Source organism: Anopheles arabiensis, chromosome 2 (assembly GCF_016920715.1).
Source record: "Anopheles arabiensis isolate DONGOLA chromosome 2, AaraD3, whole genome shotgun sequence".
Taxonomy (NCBI): Eukaryota; Metazoa; Arthropoda; class Insecta; order Diptera; family Culicidae; genus Anopheles; species Anopheles arabiensis.
The window spans coordinates 2,397,709-2,415,238 of NC_053517.1; the positions used below are offsets into that span (position 1 = coordinate 2,397,709).

At 50.9% G+C, this 17,530-nt stretch overlaps 1 protein-coding gene across 3 annotated transcripts in view; it reads left to right on the forward strand.

Moving 5' to 3' along the window:
* The window catches only part of LOC120895226 (transcription factor Sp1-like), a 102,305-nt gene that overhangs the window by 26,397 nt on the left and 58,378 nt on the right, over positions 1-17,530 (forward strand). The window lies entirely within an intron of this gene.

The following is a 17,530-nucleotide window of genomic DNA, read 5'->3' on the forward strand; positions in this document are numbered from 1 at the left end:
CCAATAGACAAACGACGAGTTCTAGTGGGCCGATTGACCAACAACACCAAACAGCCAGCTGGAAGACGAAGAGCAGCACGATGGAGGCAATGCAAGAAAAGCATGTTAACCCATTAACCATATGGTCACGAGCAGAGGGAAAATTTTCCACCCCGTGCGCTGTTCGACGGCCCACGCCTTCGAACGGTACGGGTGAGGTTGGCTGCGGCTCGGATGCACCGCTGCAAGCCGAGGGAAATGTGTTGTGTATTATATTTCCCTACCCCGCTCCCTGTGCTCTCCCTGCCCCTGCGATGCAGGACCTTATTTACAACCTTTGCAGGGTGGACAGGTTTTCTCGAGGCCATCCCTAGGTTTTGCTCGGTTTTTGGGGCCATTGGGACATCGAAGGCAGTGCTCCGACGGTGGTAACCCCTGCAGGCTTTGGAGAGTATTTCCATTCAGTGCTTCATCATGGGCAATCGAATAGCAACGAATATGGATGGAAGAGGACTGCGCTATGGCCGTGAGCACACGAGCATGAATTGTACGTCCGCACCAGCGACGAACCCGCTAAACCCAAGCTGTGCCAGAGCCCACGCGTAAGTTCCTAGAAAAAAGGCCCTCCGCAACACCGTTATGTTGTGCGTTTATGAGCTATGGTCGATCATTATTCCGGATATTGGATACAAACATTCTATCCGGGTTGGCAGCCACAACAATGGTGTGCGGGATCTTCGCTTGTGGCACGCAGGGAGGGACAACGGGTAAAACACAAAATGGACTTAAATATCTTTCTTAAAAACGCAATATTTCTCACGACATTCCTGATCGAGGTGGAAGGATAAGTTGCAGGCTTTTGTAATAGGTTGGCACATTCCGCAACAACCCAGCCAACCGGCCGCAACACACACCCAAACGCAGGCCCAAACGCAGGTCCAGTTGCGGGACATTTGTCCCCAGGGGTAATCATTCCAAAGACAGTCCGGCTACGTAGCTGCGACAACGCTACGCCCGCAGCTATCGCGATCGATAAAGCACGTACCTCCGGTGCCCCGGTTCGCAGTAGCAGGGCGAAATAAATGACTCCGGCGTAAGTAAACGATTTTCAAACGATTCAACTCCGAAAAGGAGTGGCCACGCACTACCCGCACGCGGTCGCAACTGGCACACTGGCAGTAGCCGATCGATCGATCGTGTCGTACGCTTCGGTGGTACGCTTTTTTTTTAAACGGGAGCAAAACGGAGCAATGGAAGACAGAGACGGAACGGTTACCCACCAGCGCAAGAAGCGATATGTTTACGAACGATAATAAAATTTTATTTCACCGTGCAAACACGACTGCGGACACCGGGGAACGGGGGAGCGAGGGGCTTACACGGGGCCAGTGAGATCTCCGCAAACAGAAATAGAGACATTACTGCTCCGATTGACGTAACGTGCGCACACTGTTTAGTGGTCGAATGTTTACGATAATATCACGAGCATCAGCATTCGGGTCGGCCAAACCATTATAACGAGCCTTCCGTTTGCGCCCAGAATCCGGCCCCGGCGTAAATGAGCAGGCAGTCGGGAGGGTCTATCCACCACTATTACACCACACTGTCCCGATTGACTGGGTTGGGCACTGGGCAATTGCAGTTGGATGATTTGTAGATCCACCAGGCAAGAGTGTGCGCGTTCGCGATGGTTTGCTGTTTGGCGCAGTGAGTCACACACGCGCGCCACGCGGGACCAGTGTTGCGATTTAAAGTGCTTGTTTAATTACACGATCTATGCGTCGTTATGCTACTGGTGTTTGGAGTGGCATTGCCGCTGGTAAACATTGGCCGTTTAGGACGCGTTTCAGCTGTGTTTCAAGACGGTTCCACACGGCCCTCAAGTGTGGGAAGAAATAAAAATTTGCGTTTTCTCTTTCTTCTTGCAGGTAAATAAAAGCAATCTTCTTATGCTGTGTGTCTTGTGGCTTTTGGGTAAGATAATAATGTCTTCATGTATGAACCCCAATCATACGATCCCGCAACAAAGTCTCTGCCTTGTTTTGTGAAATCCTACCAGAAGACATCATTTCGGTCCCTAATGTCGTAGGTCCTAACGATTGAAACTCCAATCAGTGAAGCGTGCTCATCATCCTACTACGCAGGCACCACAGCAACAAAACCGCTCCGAGGTTGAGGCCACACCGTCATAAGCGTCGCGTTTTGCCCTTCGATACACACTCACACACATCGAACGCTTTTCTCTATCGGGGGCGGAAAAGACGTCACTACTGGAAATAGAAAGGTTTCGAAAATTGCGCGCGGTCCCACTCTTGCGGCCCTGTGCAATCAGCGTAATGATAGTTCATTAATCCGTTGCCACGATCGAACTTGTGTGGCTGGCTTTCCGGGGCCCCGCAATGTGTCTTCGTTCGATGTGTCCGAGTATGTGTGTGTGTGTGGAGCGACAGTTTTTGTTGTTTTTATGTGCCGCTCCCCAAACACCGTCTTGGGTGGGCAATGGAGCCGAAAGAAATTCCAGACGCCATACTCCACCCGGCGGGAAATCTGCTGCCCGATCCCAATTGCCGATACGTTTTGCACGGATTGTGGTGAGTTTTGTGTCTGCCTTTTTTTGAGGTTAAAAGAACGCTTGTACCTTGTACGATCCGACGAGATGGAAATGTTGGGCCTGACAAGTACATTATCTCGAGCGTGCCATTTCACAACCCGCTACATAAATTGTCAACAATTTATTATTTTTTAAGCAGCACACAACGCCCCGATTTCCTCCCCTTGTCAGCGGCAGAATACACTGAGAGCCACAAAGAGAGCTGGTAGAAATACCGAAATTATAAACTCCAACCACTCCAACGAGGGGGGGGGCAGGCACGGAACGCCTCGGCAAACAAGGTGAACAACAATTAGCGACACATTTCAGATATTTTGCCGTCCATTTCCCACGATTGGTGGTGCTCGCGAGGGCCCACCGATTCCTCTGGACGCGCTCAAGCTTAGCCTAGGCCCTACCATTTGTTCTCATGTGTTCGCTTCCCTCTCCCCATTGCGCACCGCAGTCGGTTGGTCTAGGACCGGGAAATTCCCTAGTTCAATGTCGCACTGCTGGAGGGGTGTACCTTGAGGAGGTGCCATTGGGAGGAAGACAAGCCAAAGATTGAAGCTGTCGGATTTGGCAGGTGGAGGCTATTGTGGCGTAGCGTCGACTCTTCCATGGACGCCCTCTTTCGGTGTGCCTGATTCGTTTTGCATTCTTTCGTCTCGGAATCAGATCAATGCTAATGGATGATTGATTTTGGAAGGCTTGATGGGTATGGGGATTTGGTTGATTGTGTGTGTATGTGTGAGTGTGTGTGATTTTGTGGCAATGAATCATACCACCACTCGCATACTGCTTCGTGCGCTATTGAAGGGCCTCCAAATGGAAAGATTAATTATGTTACTTCATTCAATTAAATGCTATTTATTTTAATCAAAAGGCTGCATAAAGCAAGTGTTGACAGCAGGGAAAACAGGGTTTCATCTTTTGCCGACACACACAAACACACACCGACACGAACGACCATAAGAAAGCTACCGCAGCAGCCTTGTGTGAAACCCGCAACCCAACCCGAGACACATCATAGCTCACCGGGAAGTGGGATCAAGTAACAAAACCTACCACCACCACTACCTGCTTGCTTGCACTTGGGCTGACATTCTTTCGTTCGACGAAAGCCGCCTTTTATTCGCCACCGCTTGACCCTATTCGTCGGGCAACGGGGGACGAAACCCCAACGGCAACAGCACCGAGGAATGGGAAGGGAAAACAGGGAAAACGAAAGCGAACCGATTGATAGAAGCGTCGAATTTTCCTCGCCCCAGCGGGAGCTCTTCGGGGAGGGAGTCGATACGGTAAAATGATACACTTTCATCGTCATCTCTGCGGATACTCCGGCACATAGAGATGTGTTCAGAGGGGAGCGTCCCCAAGCGTCGGATTCTTTTCATCGTTCGGCCCGGCCACTTGGTTTTGCGCCGACATCCAAGTGGCTCTGCTGCCTCTCGCTCTCCCCCTCCCATCATCCCCAGCAAAACGTTGTTCACCGGTCGTGTCTGCAAAAGGTCTCAAATTGCAGGTGTTCGACCTAGATATTGCTCACCCATTGCCCCGGCCCCGGCTGCAAGTCCCGCGCAAGACACGAAGGTTTCGTATGACTTTGGCGTATCCTCTGTCTCGCCACCTCGCTCGATGCATTTGCGCAGCTCGCAAAGGGTTTGTTGAAGCAAACACACGACAAACGTTCAGCAATTCAGCGCCCAAAAGTACATTCGGAGGATGTAGGACTGCCTCCCGCACCGAGAGAAATCAATTTTTCGTGCCGAACACCGACGTGTCAACCTCGGCGGAACTGAGTGGCCCCCTTGGATCGGTCGCTGTTAGTTTGTTTCGGAGTTCGCACGCGTCCCAATCGCAGCCGGGGAGTCATGCAGAGCTAATTTCTCGCTCGGAACTCCCCAGGTTTGCACCCCCGAGGTTTAACCTCTTTGTGGCGTGCTGGGACACGCTTTATCAAATGCTAAATAAATTATTCACCTCAAACCGTACGTATGGGGGCGCGCGCCCATGTGTGTGTGTGTGTGGGTAGGGATCGACAGCACACAGGACGGTACCGTTTGCTGGCACTATTGGTCCTTTCGTGGCTCCGGCGTTTCTATATCAACCACGCGCAACACACAGAGCCGATCGCACCGGAATGGTTCCACCACGATAAGAGGTCGCCACAGTCGCTACGGTGCCGGCGGTTTTGTTGCAGACCGATAGTGCGCTGTTCCGTCGCCTCTGCAACCGTCGGCGGCTGTGTGTGCGTCGGCGAGACAAGTGAAACGATCACTTTACCGAGTGTGCCATTGATCACGCGGGACTTTACCCGATAGCTGACTGGGGACTGACTGTACCTCCCAGGGACTGCCGCTTGGTGCACGCTCTGATCAAATGTCGCAGATTTATTACATTGTAAGCGGCCTATTAGGTGCACATAATAGGATAAAGGCGGACACTTTGTTGAGGGAAACATAGGGCCCACCTAAGCAAAGCGCCCGTGCGGGGCGATAGGAAATCGCAAAACAAGCTGTTAAAATTAGCGCCCAGTCACGTTGACGTGCCGTTGACTGTGGTGCCGTGTTGCCGTTGCAGGCTGGCTTTATGCAACTTTATTGCCTTTCGTCGGTGATTGCAAGGCGACATCCTCGTTTAGGTTCTGGTAACGATCTGCACGATCCTTATCGAGCCGCGATGCGTTGATTGCCAAAATAAAACAAACAAACGAGCGCCGTAAAATGTCACCACTCGTGTACGTCCTTTCGCATACCATTTGCCATCTACGCAAGCAAAGCAACCAGAAAAGAGAGGGAGATGGGAAAGGGAGAAAAATGAGCCACACTACAACCCATTTACGGACGGCAAGCCACACGCCCGCCCAACAATGCAGCACGGGGCGGCATGATCTTCATCATGATCAGCATCGCTTCCTCATCATCGCTGACCATACGTAAAGCGACGAACACTCTTCCCTGGAAGCAGCCGGTGGTACCGAAGGGGTCTTTTATTTATTTGAGAAAACTGTCCAAATTTGCGAAATGCACCGAAAGCTGCAAAGGAGGCGCTTCCCACGCGCGTGCACGCTTTCGGTCGGGCTTTGTGAATGCAAATGCGCCAGCGCACACCAGGAAGAAATTGCAGCGAAAGGAAAGGAAACTGAGAAACTCGGAACCAACGCAACAGGGGGAAGGCGGGGCACACTGGCAAGATTACGGGCTTGACAATGAAGAAGCTCGTTCGCTGCTGCACGACACGCCAGCCCGACTGCGGAGCGCGATATGTGCATCGAATTTCGGAGCTAATTAAAGATCTCCCACATAAACAACAACCTGTGGCCGCAGAAACTGTGCGGCCGGGTCTGCTTTCGGGCAGCGTAAAGGCGTAAGGCATATCCCGGTATCGTTGCGTCGTTGTCGACGGTCGCTTCTTCCGGATGAGCGTGAAAATCAATAAACTACCATCTCGAATGCAAAATGTGCGGCACCGGAGCAGCGGTGACTGGCAGGCAACATGGTATGCACATTTACCCCGAGAACGAGACAAGCATTTCTTTCTTTCGTCTTCCTGCCGGTGCGTCTTCGCTGGCCAAACGGACGATCACTCCTTTTTCGCTATCGGAGCATCACCCGTTGCCCATTTCTTTTATTTTTCCCTTCCTTCGATTGGTGTGTACGGTCCACTCGAGCTTAATGTGGACTTATCCCACCGCGGGGACCCCAATGTGCAGCCTCCCCCGGTGAGCAGTGATAATGCATTTTTTGAACCATTTTATGCCGTCCCGAGCTGTGCGCGTTTTGTACATATAATATCTTGCTTTTTATTATGATTGCACACGTCTGATCCGCTGATACGCTGCTGATGCAGCCCAAAATTGTCCAAAAGCTCGCATCATCCATCGAAAGCCGCTATTTTGGCCATTCGGGTTCGGGTGTCGCTCGGCTGTGACCTCTCACCCAAGGCGGCAAGGCATTAAGCTTTCTACAGACCACCGTCCGTCCCTGGCGTCTCATCCCATCGCCGAATGGTTTAATGAAATTTGGACATTGAAACAAAAATCTCTCACTCGCCCGTTGGTTGGGAGGGTGGAGATCAGAATTGTAGTCTCTCGCCTCTTTTTCGCTGTTGTTGTTTGGTTGGGACTTCATTCACTACTCTTGCCGAACGACCATTTCAGTACGTTTGTTTGTGAGATGCCGCTGATTCGGTGTGTGCGTTATTTTGTGTGTGTGTTTTTTTAGCGCGCCGGCCCAATGATGATGGCGTTTCTTTCTTTTTTTTTGCCTTTTGCTGACTGGCACCTTGACGAAAAATTACCGTTGGCCGTGTTCTGTGGGGTGGTTTTTCGCTTCCCCCTCCGTACGCACTCCATCCACCGCTCCGATAATAGGCCTTTACTGTGGCCGACCGTTTCACACCTTCGCACGGGTGTGTGCACAGCTTCGCGAACTCCCCGATCGGGTCGCGCTCATCCTCCGTCCAGAGATTAATTTTGACGGACGCGTATAAAAAGGCGATGTTTAGTGGCAATTACTGTCGGGGTGGATTCCCATTCCTTGCACACCGGCTCCCATCCGCCCCTGCTGACCTTCTTCACGCCCCAAACCGCTCGCGTAATGTTCTCACACCGTCATGCTTTAGTGGACGCGCCAGACGCGTACGTACGTGTATGTGCGTTTGGGGTGCCCACTCTCCAATCCCCCCCCCCCCCCCTCAAAACAACGATGATCGCATTTTTCCGGAACGCATTATTTTACTTTTAAGATTCCGTTTGTTCCAAAGCCGCCCTACACACCCGCCCCTTCGCGCGAGCCGCCAGAGAGCACCAACGCTTCAGCGTGCAACAAATGAATGAATGGAATGAATTTTAATGAATTTTTCCACCTCTCCCCCTGTCGAATGTAGTGTTTTTTGTCTTTTCGTTTACGATGGCTCTCTATCGCCGTCATCTACTGCTTCGTCTTCATCCTCCCTAAAACACCCTCCGAACCATCCCAAGCACTAATTGTGCATGTCCCTCGAGCAAAGTTTCACGGAGACAAAATGTGCAAACTACCGAGAAATGGTGCTCCGTGTGCTCCCGCATGCTACCGCTCGGCCGGGAAGAGAGAGGGGGAAATTAAAGTCAAATAAGTAATTTCTTTGATAAGTACAAATATTTACAAATCCGTAGTTGCCTCTGGAATTTCACCTCACAACGATAAAGCGGAGCGAAGGAACGTGGGTGGGGCAAGGGTACGCCACGAGCTGGAATAATGATGATCAAATCAAATTAAAATTTCGACAAACACCCAACAACACACTGTGTTAGGCGAAACTAACGCTGCTGCCCGGGGGCGAAGGTGTGAGCACGTGAGAGAGAGAGGAAGAAACAATAGCTTAAGCAATCGTTTTGAAGCTTATTACACTTTGTTTCTTTCAACACCGATCTCCGCCGCCAGCACAGCACCGCTCCGTTTTCCGGTAAGTGAAGCAAGAAAACAAAAGGAGAAGTGAGCGTTTGATTTTCTCATTTTATATGATTGACGCTGGGAGGAATTTCTAGCTGCACACCAGCATGGCTGGTTGCAGGACGTGTGCGGGCGGCCAGAAAAAGCGGAAAGCACAATCAAATCATCACAACATCGAGCTGTTTTTTGTTTCTCTGGAAGGTGAATTATTGATAATAGCCAGCGTGCAGTTAAGACACGCGGGGAGGAGAAGCCACGGCGAGCTAATGCGATTATGAAACGAGTGATTTAAATGCCACAACACGAAAGGAAACCGATGATTGATTGATTGGAAAATTAAGAAAAGCGTTCCGAACAAATGATGCTGATTTCGCCTGGGAATGGCCCAATGCCCAATCAGCCTTCAACTTTGAACTACATATTTAGCAGCCATTAGAGGTCGATTGATGAGTTTTAGCTGATTGGAAAATTTTCGTAATTTTTGTAACGCTTTGCCAAAATGCGTGCCAAAACCATTATGGCCAGGGACGAAACGATTGGAAAAGTTTTCGCTGCTAATGCGATGGGAAAATAGTTTTATCCACTATCTGTTGCCCATTGCCGTACCGAAAGGCTGCTAGCCATTAATAGTGAGCAAACTATTGAACAAATCGAATCGAAACTCTGCCCCCCTGCCCCACCGGTCCATATCGAATGAACAGTCGCCTGCAGCGATGCCTGCATCCGACCCCGACTCCGAGCGTAGCTTATCGCACCGATTTTCATCTCCAGATCAATCGATAACTCTGTGCAGCCTTCACCACCAGAATGCATCCCGAAAATGGAGCCCATCACTAGCAGCAACACCACACACACATGCACAGACATCGCACTGGCTCTGTACATGCTGATGATTATCTGGCTGAACGGCCCTCGGCCCAAGGCTGGCTAGCGAAATTAATTACCAACCGTCGCCGGATTCGGTGAAGCGCCGGATCGGTTCAGCAGGACCGAAACAAAACCCTGGCCGCAACCCCATCAACAGCGCAAGGCCTTCTACGGGAGGGCGGTAAGCCGTTCGGCATCCAGAGAAGAAGGAATTAGCTTCACTTGGCAGCGCAGCTCACAACACACAGCGCATGCTCGGCAGGGCCCCATTGCCGAACCAAACGAGGAAACGAGTCAATCTTGTTACGGGTGCAACGGGTGTTTGCGGATTTGCTTGCTGGATCCAAGTCTAGAAAACGATGTAATTATCACCTGCGAATCGACAGCCAGCGGGGCTCTGCGGCGATCGTCCCGACCGAGACACAGAGAGAAAGAGAGAGAGAGAGATCTTCTCCGATAACCGTCCACAGCGCTCCAACGGGACAACACAAAGTAAGCGGAACCTACCGAGCCGGCGACATGGACGGAGAAGAAGCAACGAAACCCACGACAGGGGAGGCGAGACCTTCGGGGAGAAAACTCATGTCCAAATCGAATGCGTATGTTCAGTGAGCTGCAGAGACATTTGTTGAAATGCTTCGGCTTGGATCGGTCGACTAGGTCCACGAATCGGTACGAGGAGGAAGGAGAAAGAAAAGTTGGTCCGATATCGCGCACCTCCTTAGGTGGCTGTGGTACAACAACTTGCCTCTTTTTCCTGTTCGCCTCGCTCCTTCTCCTGCCGCCACGCCACACCACTAGAGGGCATATTTATGTCCACTCTGGCTGTCATTACATTTGCCACTTTCTAACTCCCGGTGTTTGTAATGGTCATAATTATCATTTTTGCATAATTAATGGACTTATCGGTGTGTCTGCTTCTCGGCATGCCCAAAACCAAAACGCGGCTCAACCCCGGCCTTCGGCCGCTACGAAGGGTTTCGATATAATCCTGCCTCGCCCGTGCATAAGGTGATGGTGCCCGTGGTGCCTTTGAGCGCATGATAAATGATTAGATTTGTTGGGGAATTAGGTTTCATGTAGCAATCAGTCATGGTAAAACATGGGATGCATAATTTTAGTCATGTTTTAATGATAATTATCTGTCTTGTGAGTGATCTGTTCCAACGAAGAGTCCAAAATAAAAAGCTGTTCTTAAATGTGGTTTGGACTTTGGCTATCAAATAGTCAAATTTTATAGAGAGAGTATTTCCAACTATTTGCCTGTGGCAAACTCAAACCATTATCGTAAAAGTTGGGATTTTCCGGTACTTTTTCTCCAAACTATGGGAATGAAACGTTAATCAAACAGTCGTGGTTTATCGATGGGTTTTTCCAGACTCACTTGGATGACACCTTTAATGGGAAATCAATTAGTTGTTTGCAGTCATTCGGGATTTTAGTGATGGAAAGTCCTCTACAGAAAAGGAAACATTCAGCACGTTAATTGATGATTTTAACTGTGCCCTGCTGGATATGATGCAATGCCAAAAGTCTTATAAATGAACAGATTTCTTTAAGTTCCTTAAGATGATAATATGGATTTGCTCATCATTATTTTCACTCAAAAAGGATGTTCAGAGCGAAAGTCAAAACACGAAACGGGTAAAGTAATCCTCCAAATATTTGTATTCCGCCATCCAAACCAAGCATGTATCAAACCAGCAAGAAATTATGTTCAATCGCAATCCAAACCAGCACAAAAAAAATGTAAACACACTCTTCCCTGTTGGCCGTTCGCTCGACAGCTCGACGTGCGGCGGAGGGATAATCGTAATTTAGAAAAGCGTGAATAATGTTGATTGAGGCAGCTGGTGGCGGTGTGTGCGCATTGTGCGACCCCCGTGTGATAAATGCTGGTTCGCCCATCTCGATCCCGCGCTAAGCCGGACTGCAAAAGACCAGCGTGAAACGAGGCAATAAGCATACGGGCGACCAAGAAGACGACGCTACGATAAAGACGTTGTCGAGCTCGCCGGTTCGCGACTCGTTCCCTTCGGTGCCTGGGTCAGTTTTGCGAAAGACAATGCTGGAGGACAAGGGTTCTTTTTGTATATACCCACCCCGCCACGCTTGATTGAGTGCCAAGAAGAGGCGGTGGCATGTTGGCGATTGGCCACCCAGGCCTTTTGTTTCCGACGGATGGCCTTTGCCCTCCAGCTCTGCAGATTGCGTTCGGCGCTCGGTTTCACCTTCAACCGATCGGACCACGCGGCCACGCAAGCGGAATTGCACCGTTAATGGGAAAGTAATTAAATTTTAATAATTGATCGGTGTTTGAAAAAGGGAATGAACCTTTTACCGGGAAGGAGGAGGAGATCATTCAACACTGCCATCAGCGGTGTGGTGTTGACGACCGAAACTAATCTCTGGTGTCAACTGGGTCTATGAAAACGATGCTTGCAGCGAGACGTGCCTCTTGAGGTTGGTTCCTTGTTTATTGTTCACATTCACATCATCTTAAGATAGTGTCAGGACAGCATCGCATAACAGTGCAACAGGTGTGTGCAAGGGAAACGCCGCCAGCCGATGAGACCTCCGTGTGAAAGCCCCTCGCGAACGACCTGTTTTATTCGCAAAAAGAAAGGTTTTAATCGTTTAATCATCCTGCCGCGCAAAGTGCCCTGTCTAGGCCGAGAGCGGTGGTGGAAAGAAACCTCATTCCAGCCCAGCCGCCGAGCCATACCGACCGGTGTGTGGTGTCGCCAGTGCCCTGAACGCAACCCCACAAAACGCACATAACGTGGCGATGGTATTTATCGCTTCACGCGATAAACGCAAATGGAAACAATGGCATCCCTGTTTCCGCTCCGTCCCATACGCTCCGAGGCATATGTGTGTGTGTGTGTGTGTGTGTGTGTGTGTGTGTGTGTGTGTGTGATGTGTGTAAAAGCATGCTCGTTTTGCATCGCAGCTTAGGGCCTGCGACGGACGCGTAGACGAAGGTCGGAAGCGAATCGCAATTCGCCTCGAAGGGTTTTTCCTTTCCGATTCCAAATCTGAACCCAAAAGACACATTACCGCTCAGCTGCGTGGCTGCGTGAACAAATGCCGCCCTTTCGCACCCGCCCGAAAAAAAAGAGGTAAAAGAGCTCCATTTCCCAGGGGCTAAATGAATAATCAGCTTTCTTCGATCAGATCCAAAGTCTCGCCCCGACCGCGCGACATGAGAAAACACGGCCACGATGAGAATGCGACTGGCCACGCGCATTTCCGCAGGATGATCTCCCAGCGCGAATGCGGTCCCTCTGTGTGTGTGGTGTGTGAAGATCGGGCGGCATCCTCCCGCCACCGTCACACAAGCGCATTTCTGAGAAGATGTTACCGGCAGATTCTCTTTGCCGATGGGGGTTTTTTTACAGCGTTTTATGCGTTGCCGGGCTATGTGTTTGCCTTTTGCGGCAAGTTCAGTTAATTGATTTTTTTTTTGCACCCCAAAAACCTTCGCCATCGGCGGCATCGCTTTTAAGAGGCGGTGTGTGCGCTGCGTAAGCTGATACCGACGCGCGCCCTATCGTGTCCATCTGCCTGCACTGTTGCCTGTTTTTGGAACTGTTAATGGCGTGATAAATATCCTGCTGCAAGACCACCTCTCACACACATCCGCATCACGCAGGAGCTGGGTAGAGGGGGGAAGAAATTCGCACAAAAACGGACACATTTTATTCCCACCGGCGCTTTCGCTGTAATCGGTGCGTTGGGACTGCCGCGGTTGCGTAATTGAAAGTAAACTGTTTGGCAATATCGGGCGGACAAGTGCAAGTGCCAATTTTTGTCCTAACAATGGGACGGGGTGTTGCTGGTATTGATTACAAACAATCGCTTCCCATCGCCGCCGGTCATGAAATGAGCTTTGAAAAATTGCGTTACCGCTGCGCCACATCCTGCCCCCCTTCATGGTGGCTTATCAAATGGTGTAATTGTGCCGAACGGGAACAGTGAATGTGATGCGAGAGTGAGCGGAATGCAGCATACAGGACCCTGTAGCCTTGCCGGTGCGCGTACATATTGTAAAGACTCTGGCTCTGGGGCGCAAATCACACAAGACTTCAATGCTACGGCAAGCGAGGAACGCAACCCTTGTTTTCCCATCCCGCAAACCAAACGCTATCATTATCGCAGCAAAGGACTGGGTATTTGTTTTCACAGCCTGCCGGGCACACACACACACACACTCCCTGCTGACACTTGTCTCTCCCGCTGCCTTTGATTGATAAGCAGTTGCGGCCTAAATGCAAACATAAGGAAGGTGTGCAAACCATTCGCCAGCCACTCGAGTCGATCAACTTGATCGAGTCATTACTTTGACATTGCAGTCATTTCGCGTCGCGGCGTCCTCGTGCACCTGCATCCGGGAGCCAGGGGTGCCGGTAGCACTGGCGTGCGGGGTCGCTCCGGTTCGGGTGGCAAATGGGAAGCAATTATTATGACACACCAGCTCATTCCAGTTGAAGCCCCCCCGCTGGAAAGCCACACGCGTATCATTTCCATTGACCTCGTCCTGATTTTACTGGCGTCCAGCACTGACAGCGGGCTGCTGTTTTGACGTACTTTTGACAATTCTGACTGATCGCTGCCACTCGCGGAACAAACGGTAACAAGGAGCAGCTCGCTGTCGAGCTAGTTTCATGCCAGCCACCTTTAGAGTTTGCGAAAAAAAGGGTCACAATTATCACCCTGAATCACCACAGTCGCAGTAGTGGTCGTAAAATGAGCTACTGTAAATTGGTTCATGCCTTCCTCTCGAAGCACTCGAACGCTTCCCTTCCCCTAACGGAGCCGGCGAAACGGAGGGGAAACGACACAGTGTCAGAAGCGCATGCCCTCTGGCAGCGCAAATGCAACTGCAACTGCAACAGCAAACGCGCACACAGTCCGCAATCCGCGGTGCAAAACCGTTTTCAGTTTCAATTAACTCGGAAACCGATTAAAATTCTTTCGCTTTCGCGAGCTCTGCCAGTGTGCACCGCGGTGTCAACCCGTAACGGTCGTTGGAGCACTCCGCTGAGAGTGTGAGCGAGTGAGGAAGAGAGCGCGATCGCTCGAATGAATTTCACACGCTCTAAGAATTTACGGCCTGCCTCCATTAGAAGCAATCTATTATGCTCCGAAACCCTGCTGCGCAAAAGTCTGCGCACTGCGTCAACGAAACTCTACTCCTCACCACCACCACACACACACACACATACATACGGGAGGCGCTAACGGTAGCCTCCATAACCACCATAGCTCACCGGCATCAGGCAAGAGGAAGGAGAAGGAGTTCCCAACGACACCAAACGAGCGCGAAACGTGGCTCCTCCGAGCGTTTGCCCGCGGTGGAGTAGAGCAGCGAGCGGGCACTGCGCCGGTGGCGTCTGCAGCAAACCAATTAAACTGCAAACCCTCTGGACGCTTGCTCTCGGACGAGCAAGGCTCACTTGCATGCTGCTGCACATAGTTTACTCTTTGTCAACCTCCGGCTCCAGTGAAATCTCCTTACGGAGCAGCTCAAACTGCACGGCGAGACCGACGAGAGACACTGGAACGCTAGCCGGCGCGAATCATTTGGCGCATTAGGCTTCCTCGGCGGGACAAAGAACCGAAACGAAACCGACGAATAGATCTTCCGTTCGAGCGCGCGAAACGACCGTATGGCACGCGAGTTTGCGCAGTCGCCGACGATAACGAATGCGTTGCATCGGTTGCGATCATAAATTTTCATACAGTAATTAAATCTACTTTGTTTCATTTTTTGTTTCACTCTCCCAATCCCAATTCCCCCGTTTCGTCGGAGCAATGTTTGATTCCGGAGACGCGATCACGATCGTGTCACAGTCACGTTACCGATGATGATGTTCAAGATGAGTCTCGGTGGTGCCCGATCGCAGCAATCCGTCGGAACCGTCGCACGGAAGAGAGTAGTAGAAAGTGAAGCATTGCACCACATGCTACCGAGGTGAAAATGAAGCGATTTGTAAGCCACGCGCAATGATCGAGTATGTGGCGAATGGGAAATTTCACTTACGTGATGTGCAATCGATTAAAGCCGCCCCACCGTCGCCGCTCGCTCGATCGCGTTTCGCTAATCTATCTTCGTCGGGCCCCTGCCGGCCTGTGATACGATTTGACAACGATAATTACCCATTCTTGTGTTGGTATGAATTATTCCCCGGCTGCATTCCACAGCGCTCAACAAAACAAACGTATCACAAACGACGGCTGCGATCATCTACCGATAACCTCGCAGTATTCTTCAACCCGCCCTTACGCTAATGATTAGTTTATTTCTATGAAATCGCCATTACGAGGATATATTGTTGCCTTTAATTAAACTAACGGGACCTGCCGGGTAAACCCCCTCCTGGCCATTCAGTCGTGATCGTGAGCTCCGGGCGGTCCACTTGCTTGCTCCGTTTGGTTCTACTGTACTCTCCCGCTCCCCCCCCCCGGAGCTCATTGAGAATGCGGAGGAAAATTTGCTTTCAGCTATTTACAGTCGCAAAAGGCTGTAGCACGCCTACCCCCGTTTTCGCCCGGTGTTTATCTCCCTCCGGTGGCATAAAATGGGGCTGAAACGTACCCGCGGGCCATTCTGCCATACGCCCGATAGTGGGCCGACAGTGGGCACACGGGCCCATCCTGCGGGCCCATTACTCAAATGTTTGTTTACATCGGAACAATTCCAGAATTATACGGCCATTACCGTAATGTAATTATCACGTTGCTGCAACGAGCCCCGTCCAGCCTGTGTCTCTTCCCGCAGCCGTGCGAGAAGGTGCCACACCGTTGGGCCGGTGTCACGCCCCGAGGGAGCATTAGAGAAAAGCCCTTCGTCTGTCCATGCTTCCCATTCTGGAAGCACTCTGGACGCTCTTTGATGTGTTAAATAGCCGTATCGAAAGAGGCAGAGAGACTAGAAATGGCACCGATAATGGACGATCGAGTGGGAAAGTATTTTCCAGGGCGGACCCGAGTACGCTGGTTCGTTTGCGGCAGTAAGAGTAATAACTGCGAAACAAAGGAGCAATAATCCCAAATCGGAATCGGAAGGAAAAACGGTTTCTTTCTTGCGGCTCCCTTTTGCACAAGCAGCGACGATTGATACGCTCGGTCCATTATATCGCTCGCCCCAAACACTGCAACCAACGCTGCAACGCAACAAAGTCCAGGTCCGATCAATGCGATGATGGCCTAGTTGCAACCCAGGACCCAGAATGCGCACCCAGCGCCTCGTTGGAGAGCTTCTTGTCTAGCAGCGGGCATCGAATGCTTGGACCGATTTCGCGTAACGGCGATAAATTATAACGACTGCGTCCTGCGCTGAAAGACCCGTGTCGAGCGCTCGACGGAATGGCAACGTTTATGCGGTCGGTGCATTCGCGAGACCATTTAATTGATACCATTTATAATTCATCGCATCGATTCCACCTTGATACCGCGTGCTCGCCAAACCCCGATGGCTTTTCGTTCACTTTCTTTTCTTTCTGCGATCGGTCAGTGTAGCATGCGGTGGAGGACGGGAGGAGGATTGGGTCTGGAAATGGATCTCCGGGATCAGCAGGGAGCAACGGTGCTGCGCTGGGCAATCAATTGATGTACTTAGAAGTGGAACATTCATCACGCGGGTTCGTTGCCTTGGTGTGCGTTGAAATCGTTTGTAGTTTGTTGGAAGAAACAAGGAAGCTCGTTCGAGCCGTGGCGTAGCGTTCCCGAGTCGCGAAGGTTAGCCACAAGGTCTCTGGCCTGGTTTTGAAAAACGACACTGCGCTGATGAGGATGATGATGATGATGGTGATGGTGATGAGGTTCTGTAATTTATAGGCTGCAATATGTTGTGTTCTGTAAGGCGCTACATTAGCTAGTGTATTTTGCAACTACTCCCAAGTCACTTGGGAGACCTGGCACATTCCAAGGGCTGCCCAAGTGGCTACGAGCTGCCTGCCACAAAGCATGTTTCCCCCGGTCCGAAACGTTTTTCCATTACGATCACAATCGTTTACACAGTTAATGCTCAATCCACAACGAAATGGCTTCTTGATGCACGATTTTACACTCCCCCTTGCTCGGTACGATTTAATTTCACCCACCCAATATCACACCCTCCCGACCGGGGTTTTGCTGCTCAAACAGACGGACAAGCACAGGGGACAGTTTGGTCAAGCATTTGTTTGACCTGGTGTACCCGTGGTGTACACGATTTACACTCCCCCCCGCCATTCCTTCCCTCGTGCTCGATGCTTGTTTGGTTGAAAGCGTGAAATCTTGCACAAAACTCCTCATGCTGCTGCCTGTCGCGGGGGTTTCGCTCTCGCTTCAGAATGTTTGATTGCTATCAGATGGAAATTATAAAACAACGCCAGTGTTTGCATTCCATCCATGCAGCATAAGTTGCGTTTTCCCTGCCCGTGCCCAGCGCACCCGGCCCTACGTACATGCGGCCGCTGTGTTTGCGCATAAAACTATATTGTACACAGAAAATCACTCCAGCACTCTCGCCGGGATATGGGTGAGGCAGTAAAATAGAACAGCAACCATGACATGTTGTCGAGAGGAAGGGCCCCCACCACACTATGAGTCAGCACGGAGACCCTTCGCGGAGCGCGATTGGCCCCGATCCCTGTCCGCACGTTGATATGAA